The sequence below is a fragment of the Labeo rohita genome, unplaced genomic scaffold (assembly GCF_022985175.1).
Source record: "Labeo rohita strain BAU-BD-2019 unplaced genomic scaffold, IGBB_LRoh.1.0 scaffold_2125, whole genome shotgun sequence".
NCBI lineage: Eukaryota > Metazoa > Chordata > Actinopteri > Cypriniformes > Cyprinidae > Labeo > Labeo rohita.
The window spans coordinates 1-10184 of NW_026128358.1; the positions used below are offsets into that span (position 1 = coordinate 1).

Genomic DNA, 10184 nt, shown 5'->3' on the forward strand with positions numbered 1-10184 from the left:
AAAGTTTGTTAGCAAACTTTAAGTTGGCTTGAGAAAGCCTAGCCAGTAAGTTTTAAGTAGTTTTAAAAGCTTTTAGTTTAAAGAAAGTTTAAAGGTTTTCAGTTTGAAATAGTTTTAGTTTGATTGATAAAGTTTGAAGATAGATAGGCTAGATAGATATAAATAAAGAAAAAAAGAAAAATTAGTTAGAAAGAAAAAGAAAGATTAGTTAGAAAGAAAGAAACATTAGTTAGAAAGAAAGAAGAAAGATAAAAAGAAAGATTAGTTAGAAAGAAAGAAAAGTAAAAAAGAAAAAAGAAAGATTAGTAAGAAAGAAAGAAAAGTAAGAAAGAAAGAAAAGTAAAAAAGAAAAAAGAAAGATTAGTTAGAAAGAAAAGTAAGCAAGAAAGAAAAGAAAGATTAGTTAGAAAGAAAGAAAAAGAAAAAAGAAAGATTAGCTAGAAAGAAAGAAGAAAGACTGGTTAGAAAGAAAGAAAGAAAAAAAGAAAGAAAGATTAGTTAGAACGAAAGAAAAAAGAAAGATTTGTTAGAAAGGAAAGAAAGATTAGTTAGAAAGATTAGATTAGTTAGAAAGAAAGCATGTCGCTAGCATGGTTTTAGCATGATTAGCAAGTCGCCAACATGATTCTAGCATGACTAGCAAGTCGCTAGCATGATTTTAGCAAGTCACTAGCATGATTTTAGCAAGTCACTAGCATGATTTTAACATTACTAGCAAGTCCCTAGCATGATTTTAGCATGATTAGCAAGTCGCTAGCATGATTTTAACATGACTAGCAAGTCGCTAGCATGATTTTAGCAAGTCGTTAGTATGATTTTAGCATGACTAGCAAGTCGCTAGCATGATTTTAACATGACTAGCAAGTCACTAGCATGATTTTAGCATGACTAGCAAGTCGCTAGCATGATTTTAACATGACTAGCAAATCATTAGCATGATTTTAACATGACTAGCAAGTCACTAGCATGATTTTAGCATGATTAGCAAGTCACTAGCATGATTTTAGCATGACTAGCAAAGTCGCTAGCAGGATTTAAGCATGACTAGCAAGTCGCTAGCATGATTTTAGCAAGTCACTAGCATGATTTTAGCATGAATAGCAAGTCGCTAGCATGATTTTAGCATTACTAGCAAGTCCCTAGCATGATTTTAGCATGACTAGCAAGTCGCTAGCACGATTTTAGCATGATTAGCAAGTCGCTAGCACGACTTTAGCATGACTAGCAAGTCGCTAGCATGATTTTAGCATGACTAGCAAGTCGGTAACATGATTTTAGCATGACTTGCAAGTCGCTAGCATTATTTTAGCATACATTAATAGATAGATAGATAGATAGACAGATAGATAGATAGACAGATAGATAGATAGATAGATAGATAGATAGATAGATAGATTAGTTATTAGTTAGAAAGAACATAGATAGCTTAAAGCTTAATTGAGTATCAATGGCTTCTAGCAGTTTACATTAAACATAGTTCAAACAGACATGGACTTTTGGTCAATGAAAGTCTATGGGACTTTTTATGATTTTTAATATTAATTTTTAAGAAAACCGTAACTCAAACCAGTCTGAAAAGATATAGCACACTAAGTCAGAACAGTAGGAAGATCTGACCCGAGTTTGGAGTATGTAGCTTGAACGGTCTAGGAGGAGTTAGTGTCCAAAAAATTTGCGGTCAGAAAAATAAGAAGAAGAAGAAGAAGAAGAAGAAGAAGAAGAAGAAGTTTAAATAGGATTTCAGTAAGTTGGCTTTCCCAAGCCAACTTAATTAAAACAAAAAAGAACTCCAGATGAACTTGTTGGGAAGTGCTGTCTGTCAATGTCCCAGAAGCTCTTCATCAGCAGTAAACGTCAAATGTCATGAATGTCAGAACAGCATCTCTCCACAGTATGTGTGAACGGAAATATTCCAAAGAGGCAGGGAAGAAAAAACAAAAACAATTGTTACAAAACATTATAAATGGTTCAGTTGAGTAAAAGCAATAGACAGTTACAGTCCAAAGTTATGTTAATGTTAATAATTTAAGCAGTAAGAGGGTAGAGGGGTAGAATCATTTTTAAAAAAATGCAATTTCTGCTCTGATAAAGCAGTTTATTCTGCAAGGTGTATGTAAACTTGTGAGCACATCTGAATCACCTAAGAGGTGAATTACCTCAATCATCAGGGCAACATCATAGTAGTGCTGGAGATGTTCCTTCACATTTCCCACAAACACCACAATTCCTGACCACACCATCTTTACTGACACTAGACTTTAAAAATAGACAACATTTTTACAAACATTCTATTTCTACTTTACATGGATTAAAACATAATTATCAATTACCCAAATATATCCCAAAATCCATGAAAATTAAGAAAGATACCTTCATTTTTTTTTCTCATCTTGCCGTGTAAGCTTCTCTCGCACATTTTCATGAAGAATGTTCCTGTATTTATCATGGCTGGCACAACAAAGCTGAACCCCCTTCCTTGGGTTTGTTACCTGTAAAATATATGATGATTAGTGGTGGATCTGTAAATGCACAGGTTGGAATATATTACTCGCAAGTGGAAAAGATTCACCTCATTTAAAATCCATAGGTATAGTGACTTTATTGCACTTTTAACTGGTAATGTGTGATCAGGGTGAGCTGACTGGACAACAATTCATCACAAAACTAACATCACCTCTTCAGTACTGGTCTGTGTTTCCACACTGTATCTCCAGTAACAAATCTTTACTGATCCTGCAAAATAAATGAATAACTCCAGATAGCTACAAAAATATTACATATTACAAACACAAACCACTCTTCATATACAAAAAGCAAAATACAACATAATTTCTAGAGGTGGCTGATATATTGAATATTACTGGTGATTATAATACAAGGTTGTTGGTGCAGACACAAGATCGGATCTTTGAATTTTGTTCAGTCGCATTAAATTGAATTTTAAATTGTTTATTTAAAATAAAACATAATATTTTCAGCAGCCAAATTTCTTGGTCCACACACACAATCACTTTCCATCTTTTATAGTTTTAGTCTAGTTGTAGTCGATGAAAAGTCACTGCATTTTTGTCAAATTTTAGTCATTACTTTTAATCAAACTGCAGTTACTAACATTTATTTTGGTAGCTATAATCATTAATTTTTTAGACCAAATCAAAGCTTATGATAAATTTGAATCAAGGATTGAATTTGGGAAAACTTGAATATATTATGACAATTTTCTTTTTTGGGTGAACTATCCCTTTAACAGTATGGAAAAAGGAGTACTTATTATACTTGAAGACATGTATGTAATACTGACACACATTCAATTTTTACCCACCTGTTTACGTTCACTTAAGCCATAACTTACATAATGTACGTGAGATACTCACATTTGGACTACTGCGTGTGCATTTTTTCAATGTCCGTTCATCCTCAAATAATGTAGATGATGACTTTAAAACAGCCATTAAAGCCTTTGTCCAATTTACTTCAGTTTCTCTACTTCAGACATCTTAATTATAGATTTTAGTAGGAACTACTTTGTGCGGAAACACTTAACACTTGTTTTGTTTTGTTTTATTTTTATTTATTTTTTTGCTTTGCTGTTTTATTTGTTTAACGACTGTTACCAAAAAAAAATAAATAAATAAATAAATCACTTGTTTTAGATAGTGCCTGGTTTGTGCAAATGCAACAGGAAAACAGCTCGAGGGGGAAATTTGTTTTTTCTAGAAAACACCATGATGGCTACTTCCTACAAATGAGTTCTTACAGCAAATGTTATGCGCTGTGAAAGCACCTAATGCATTATTAGTTAATTAGTTAATAGCTTTAAAAAAAGATAAAACCCTTGACAGCTCATTATTAATATTTTATCTTCTTATATCACACACATGATTTTAGCTACTCTTTAGTTTGACATTGTGAAATAGTAGTGGTCAAAGATACATAATGCATAAAAATGCTTAAAAATCCTACATGGGTCATACAGGCCATAATAGACTATAGTATTTCATAAATCTGAATAGCGTGACCCATGAAGGAGTAATTATAATAATCAATAATGTCATTAATTCAGGACAAGCTGAAGGTTTATGGTTTCACTCTCATATAATGAAGACATGAATTATACAGTAACACGTCTCTTCACATCAACTGCACTGAAACACTGATGATGAAACACAAACTGCACAAGTTCATTTATCATTTCTGTGATGTGAAGTTCAAGTACGATGTGATGATGATGTTTGGTTTATATGTCCATTATCACAGATCCAGCTGCTGGACCAATATTCAGAGGTACGACACGTCTTTGCACTGTTTGTTGTTTTATACCTTTGATTTCATTTCTAGTTTCACAGATTGAGTCTGTTTTTTTTCTCTTGATTGTGTGTCTCATCTTTCCTGCAGTGATTGTGATTATTGTTGAGTTTGCAGTGTTTGCTGCTCCTACTGTGATTCTTCTTCAGATCATCTGTGCAAGAAGAGCTGGTGAGTTTTTGAGATGATTCACATTGATCTGGAACAAAGTCTTTAGTCATGAGAGCTCAGTAAATGTTTTTGTTGAATTATTTTGCAGGGAGGAAGAACTGACAGCACTGAGAGGAAATAGTGAATAAAATACTCTCTAATAATAAAAGGCCAAATTACAGCAAAAATGTATCTTCATCTCAATGATGTTATGAATATTTTCATGCAGCTTTCAAGGATGTTTGTTTATACATATAATATCTGGCCATTTTCTAAACTTGATTCATCTGATCGTTACATTAAACATTTTAAGACTTTTTCCATGTTGTAATAGTTGATATTAAATGTGTCACACCCCTGTGGACTGTTTAGTTTGGTTTCTCCCTCTTGTGCCCATATTTGGTCGTTCCTGTTTCCTGTCCTCGTTTAGTCATCATTAGTTAACCTTGTATCACCTGTGCCTTAATTTAGTTTATTGTTATCACCTGTCTTTATAAGTTGCATTCTGTTCAGTGTTTGGAGTCCGGTCACGTCTATGTTAACGTCAGTGCATGCGTGTTTTCTTCCTACTGTGGGTTTATCTGTTTTGGATTTACCTGTGGAATATAATAAAGACTTTATCTTTGATTTTCGTCTTCGTTCGCCTCTTCCTTGCACGATACGTGACAGAAGACCAGAACATTAAAGATGACAGAGGCTGAGGATGCGCTTTTGGGTCTGCGGCAAGGAAATTATTATTTGTTTTTTTTAAAGATGGTGGCAGTTTCTAGATTCAAAGAAAAATATTTTTACTAACATCTTTGTGGCAATAGTTTTTATGGGTCCAAAACCACCTTGGGTGTGCAGGATTTTCTAATAATTCCATTTTTGAATCCATTCAGCTGATCTCTGGGTCTGGCGGTAGCACTTTTAGCATAGCTTAGCATGGATCATTGAATCTGATTAGACCGATAGCATTAGGGTGACCAGATGAGATTGGTTGAAATTGGGGACGGGGTGGGGTAATGAATAATAAATAATAAAGATAATGAATTTCAAACGAAAGTGACTGAACCAATCATGTTTTTATTAATATAAGTAGCCTACATATACATCTAATTTTATATAATATAGAAGTAACGTTAGGCTATTTTTATACTTCAAAATGAAGTTAATGAACCAATCATATTTTTATTAACAAGTACATATGCATATAAATTGATATAGCCTAATACGTAGGCTATAGAAGTATTATTTTGAACACGGTGCCTCGCCCTCGCCCGGTCTGACTTCTTCACGCGACTTCTGCCTGCACTTTCAACTGTCCTAACGGCTGCTGCAACTTGCGCTCTCTTCATCTACTCTATAAAGCAAAAAGGGGACAAAAAGGTCGTATTGTCTTTGTGCATATAGCCTAGATGAATTAGATAAATTAATAGAAACAATATAACTTTAAATTCACACTTGAGCTATATAGCCTACCGAGGTTGTGGAGGCTCGACATCAGCATATTTTGCAGAGCTTTTCACTGCTGCCAGCACTCCCGTCTTTCCCAGGATGTATTTATGGAACTCTGCACAAGTCATTATTAAATTCATTTTTACTTTGGTTTCGCTGCGGACCAGGTTAAATGAGCACCTGTTTCTCACATCGGTCCAGGCACCTTTCATTATTGAAAACACTCGTTCCGAGTAAGCATTGCTCACGGGGATGCTCAAAATGAAAGACAGTAGCTTGGCATACTGTGGGAACGCAGACGTGCTCCTGAGTGCTTGGGCCCAAAGCGCACCTACAGGGTGACTGTGTATTTCCAGATGAGGCAATATCTCTTTCAGAACACAGCTCTCGTTGTAGAGCTCATCTAGGTCGAGTTCATCATGCATCTGAAGGGCGGATACAGCGGCCGTTAATTCCCTGTAGCTGATTTCTTGCTTTTCCTTAAGATTGAAACACTGGATGTTTAACAGGTGCCCGGATTCTGAGAAGTTGAACCATTTCTCAAGGTATTGCTCCGCGATATCATAAAAATTTGTGAATTCTCTCTTGAGCCTGTCAACCCTAAGATTAACGGAGGAGAGGAGGACGCGGTCAACTTTTGCTCCGAAAAAAGCATCTTTTTTGCGCTGCTGGAGTTTGGTTCGGAGGCCACTCATAAGTGCATATACTTCAACTGAGGTGAGATTGTCACTCTCAAGACTCAGCACAGCACCAGTAAAAAGCTTTAAAGTGTTTTGCAAGAAGAAGAGTGTGACCTCCAGCTTGCTGCATTCATCTTCCTCTCCATGCTCGTTAACCTGGAGCGCATCCCAGAGGACACGGGGGCACTCCTCCTGTCCCAGTGACAAGAAGTAGCTGCGCACCGCTGGCCAGGTGTTGACAAGTCTGTCAATTGCAGGATGCAGGCTCAACCAGCGTGTCGGGACATGACGCAACAGTGTTTGGTACTCCATGTCAGCAAATTCAAACATTTCTTTGAGGGTGGAAACTCTCTTCGCAGAACAGCTGAAATGGTTAAATGATTTTATGACGATAGTCTCCACATCTATTTGCAGTGCATTGCTGGCACGTTTTACTGCATTGTGTATTATGTGAGCTGGGCAGTTTGCAGGAAGGATCTTGCTGTTGATTTTTTTTAGATTTTGGTAAATGGAGTGTTTTCTGCCGAAATTCACTGCCGCATTGTCAGCCGAGTAAGCCGAGATGTTATTGATGCTGAGTTTGTGTTCCTTTAATTTATTCAGTAAAGTGTCAGTGACGGCATCTGCGCTCTCGGCTGCTTGTTCAAAGAAATCAAGAACTCTGTTCTGGATGCCCTGCTCAGGAGTCCAGAATCTCACAGAGATCGGGAATGTTTTCACATTGCCTTTAATAGAGGCATCGGTTGAAATGGAAAAGAATATATCTTTTGACTCGAGGCATTGGGAGAAGTCAGATGCGAGGGGTGCCAGGACGTTTGTGACCAGTGCTTCAGCTTTTGTGCGACCGCAGCTAACGAGTTTAGCTATGCCCGAGTCCGAGTACAGTTTTGGTGTTAACTTCATCGCACAGTCAAGCGACCTGTATGATTGTTGGTGGGTCACACAGTGGAACACGGAGGTCAGCTCAGCAGCAGCTATTTTATTATACATGGAATCATCCTGCTTCTTAAAGAAGGACGAGACCAACTTGTTGGTCTGTACTGTCGCGGTGTTGGTACAGTGTAATTTGCTGCTAGCATGCAGCCTAACATCTGCCTCCCCCCCCCGTGAGAGACACCAAACTCTTTCCTACACACTTTGCAGAACGCTTTACTTTCATCATGTAGGGCTTTTGCAATCCATGGATACCTGCCCACCCACTCCTCCCAGTACCTGCAGAGACGTTTTAGCTTTTTTGCAGCATGTTGGGGTTCCGGTACACCAGCCATGTCAATTTCATGAATGAAAATTTGCTTATCAGTGCATATCTTAATGCGCGCCTACGGTATATCTAAAAAAAAAAAAAAAAACAAGATGCTGCAGCCAATGAGCAGCCGGCGGGGGCTGGTTGCCAGGCTGCTGCAGGATGACTCAACCTCGCTCCACGGACAGTTTTTTATGTTTTATCAGACAATAACTATTTAAGATTTTGCTTCAGTATAATTTTCGGGACAATTAGAGCGGGATTCGGGATTCGGGACAGCAGCTTAGATTTCGGGACTGTCCCGAATTTTTCGGGACGTCTGGTCACCCTAGATAGCATCTCACTCAAAAATGACCATATATAATGATGATATTTTTTCCTATTTAAAACTTGACTCTTCTGTAGTTACATTGTGTACTAAGACTGACGGAAAATAAAAAGTTGTGATTTTCTAGGCTGATATGGCTAGGAACTATACTCTCATTCTGGTGTAATAATCAAGGAACTTTGCTGCCGTACCATGGGTGCAGCAGGTGCAATCATATTATGCAGCGGCTGAAAGTGACCGGCACTAAGTTTGTGTAGATGCAGAGTTGCAGCTGACAGAGCATTGTAATATCATTACGCTGGCTGCACCCATGGTACGGCAGCAAATTTCCTTGATTATTACGCTGAAATGAGAGTATAGTTCCTAGCTATATTGACCGAGAAAATTGCAACTTTTCATTTTCCTTCAGTCTTTGTACGTGATGTAACTACAGAAGAGTCAAGTTTTAAATAGGAAAAGTATTTATAATCATTGGTCATTTTTGAGCGAGATGCTAACGGTCTAATCAGATTCAATGATCTATGCTAAGCTATGCTAAAAGTGCTACCACCAGACCCAGAGATCGGGTGAATGGATAAAGAAAACGGTAATACTCAACTGTTTAACTCTAGGGGAGTTGGAAAATGAGCCTGTTTTCAAAAAAAGTGGAGTGTTGCTTTAAGGTCCCATTCACCAAGATACCGACTCCTTTACCCTCACTCTTGAATTTATACATTTACTATAATGATGCATAAAGTCAAGTCCCACCATATAATTTATCACATTCTAAAACCTGTTTCACTCTGAAATATGTCACATGATATAAGTCAGCCATAACTTCTGTTACATGACACTAAGTTTGCTAAGCAGAGCAGGACACTAATTATGAGATGGTGTGATAACAAAAATCAAAATGGCAAGATCCAATAGAGATTTGCTTTTCTTACATTTCAATTGACATTGGGTTTTTCTAGTTGTAAAGGTTAAAAACAGGGGTGCCCAAACTCAGTCCTCGTCCTTGGTTTAGCTCCAAATTGCCTCATCACACCTGCCAGGGGGTTTCTAGTATGACCGAGTTTGGGCACCCCTGGTTAAAACAATGTGAAGATACTGACAAACAGTAGTGTTTCCTTGGAACTCGACATCACTCGGACCTTTGGGACTCTGACTTGAGTCCGACTCGACTTAGGTGGACTCGAACCCAACACTAGAAATAAGGCTTTTAAAAAGGTTAGGAAGACATACATATTTGATAACTTAATTTTAAATAAATAAAGCCGAGGACAAAGTAGATGTTAGTGAAGTGTGTGTATGATCAGAAAGATGAGTGAGTTTAAAAGAAACATTGGTAAACCTATTCTGAGTAATGGAGAAAGAACAGCTGTGACTAATGAAGAAAAGGCAGAAATGTTAGCAGAGGTGTTTGTTAAAGTACACAGTAATGAGAACAGAACAGAAGAAATGAAAATAAATAGAGAACGAAGTAAAAAACAACATCCAAATATTATGATGGAGAAAAGGGCTTTAATGACCATATTGATATGAATTTTACTTTGCATGAATTAAAGAGAGCTGTTGGGGAAACTAAGCAAACATCTCCAGGAAATGATGAGATATGATATACGATAATTAAAAATGACAATGTTTCTTTGAAATTTATATTACGTCTTTTGAATAAAATGTGGAGCACAGGGAGACTTCCTTCTGTATGGAAACACAGGGTTATTATTCCTGTTTTAAAGTCTGCAAACATAATGCTACAAGTTATAGACCTATCACATTAACATCGAATTTATGTAAGATAATGGAACGTATGATTGTATGCAGATTGAATTACATGTTAGAAAGGAAAGGGATTATTTCACCATATCAGAGTGACTTTAGTAAAGGGTCACAGAAATAAGAAAGACTCAACTCAATAAAGAAGTGGTAGTAGGCATATTTTGTGATATTGAAAAAGCTTATGACATGTTTAGGAACAAGGATTGTTAATACAGTTGGAGCAATAGGGATTGTAGGCAGAATGTTTAACTGGATAAAATATTTTTTTCTTAACAGAACT

The 10184-nt window shown here is 36.8% G+C and overlaps 1 long non-coding RNA gene across 1 annotated transcript; it reads left to right on the top strand.

Moving 5' to 3' along the window:
* The first annotated feature begins 1362 nt into the window (after positions 1-1362).
* Positions 1363-5061, top strand: LOC127159377 (uncharacterized). The gene is made up of 3 exons (XR_007826431.1): positions 1363-4284; positions 4396-4476; positions 4565-5061. It is a non-coding gene; the product is annotated as an uncharacterized LOC127159377 (long non-coding RNA).
* Positions 5062-10184: the final 5123 nt, after the last annotated feature.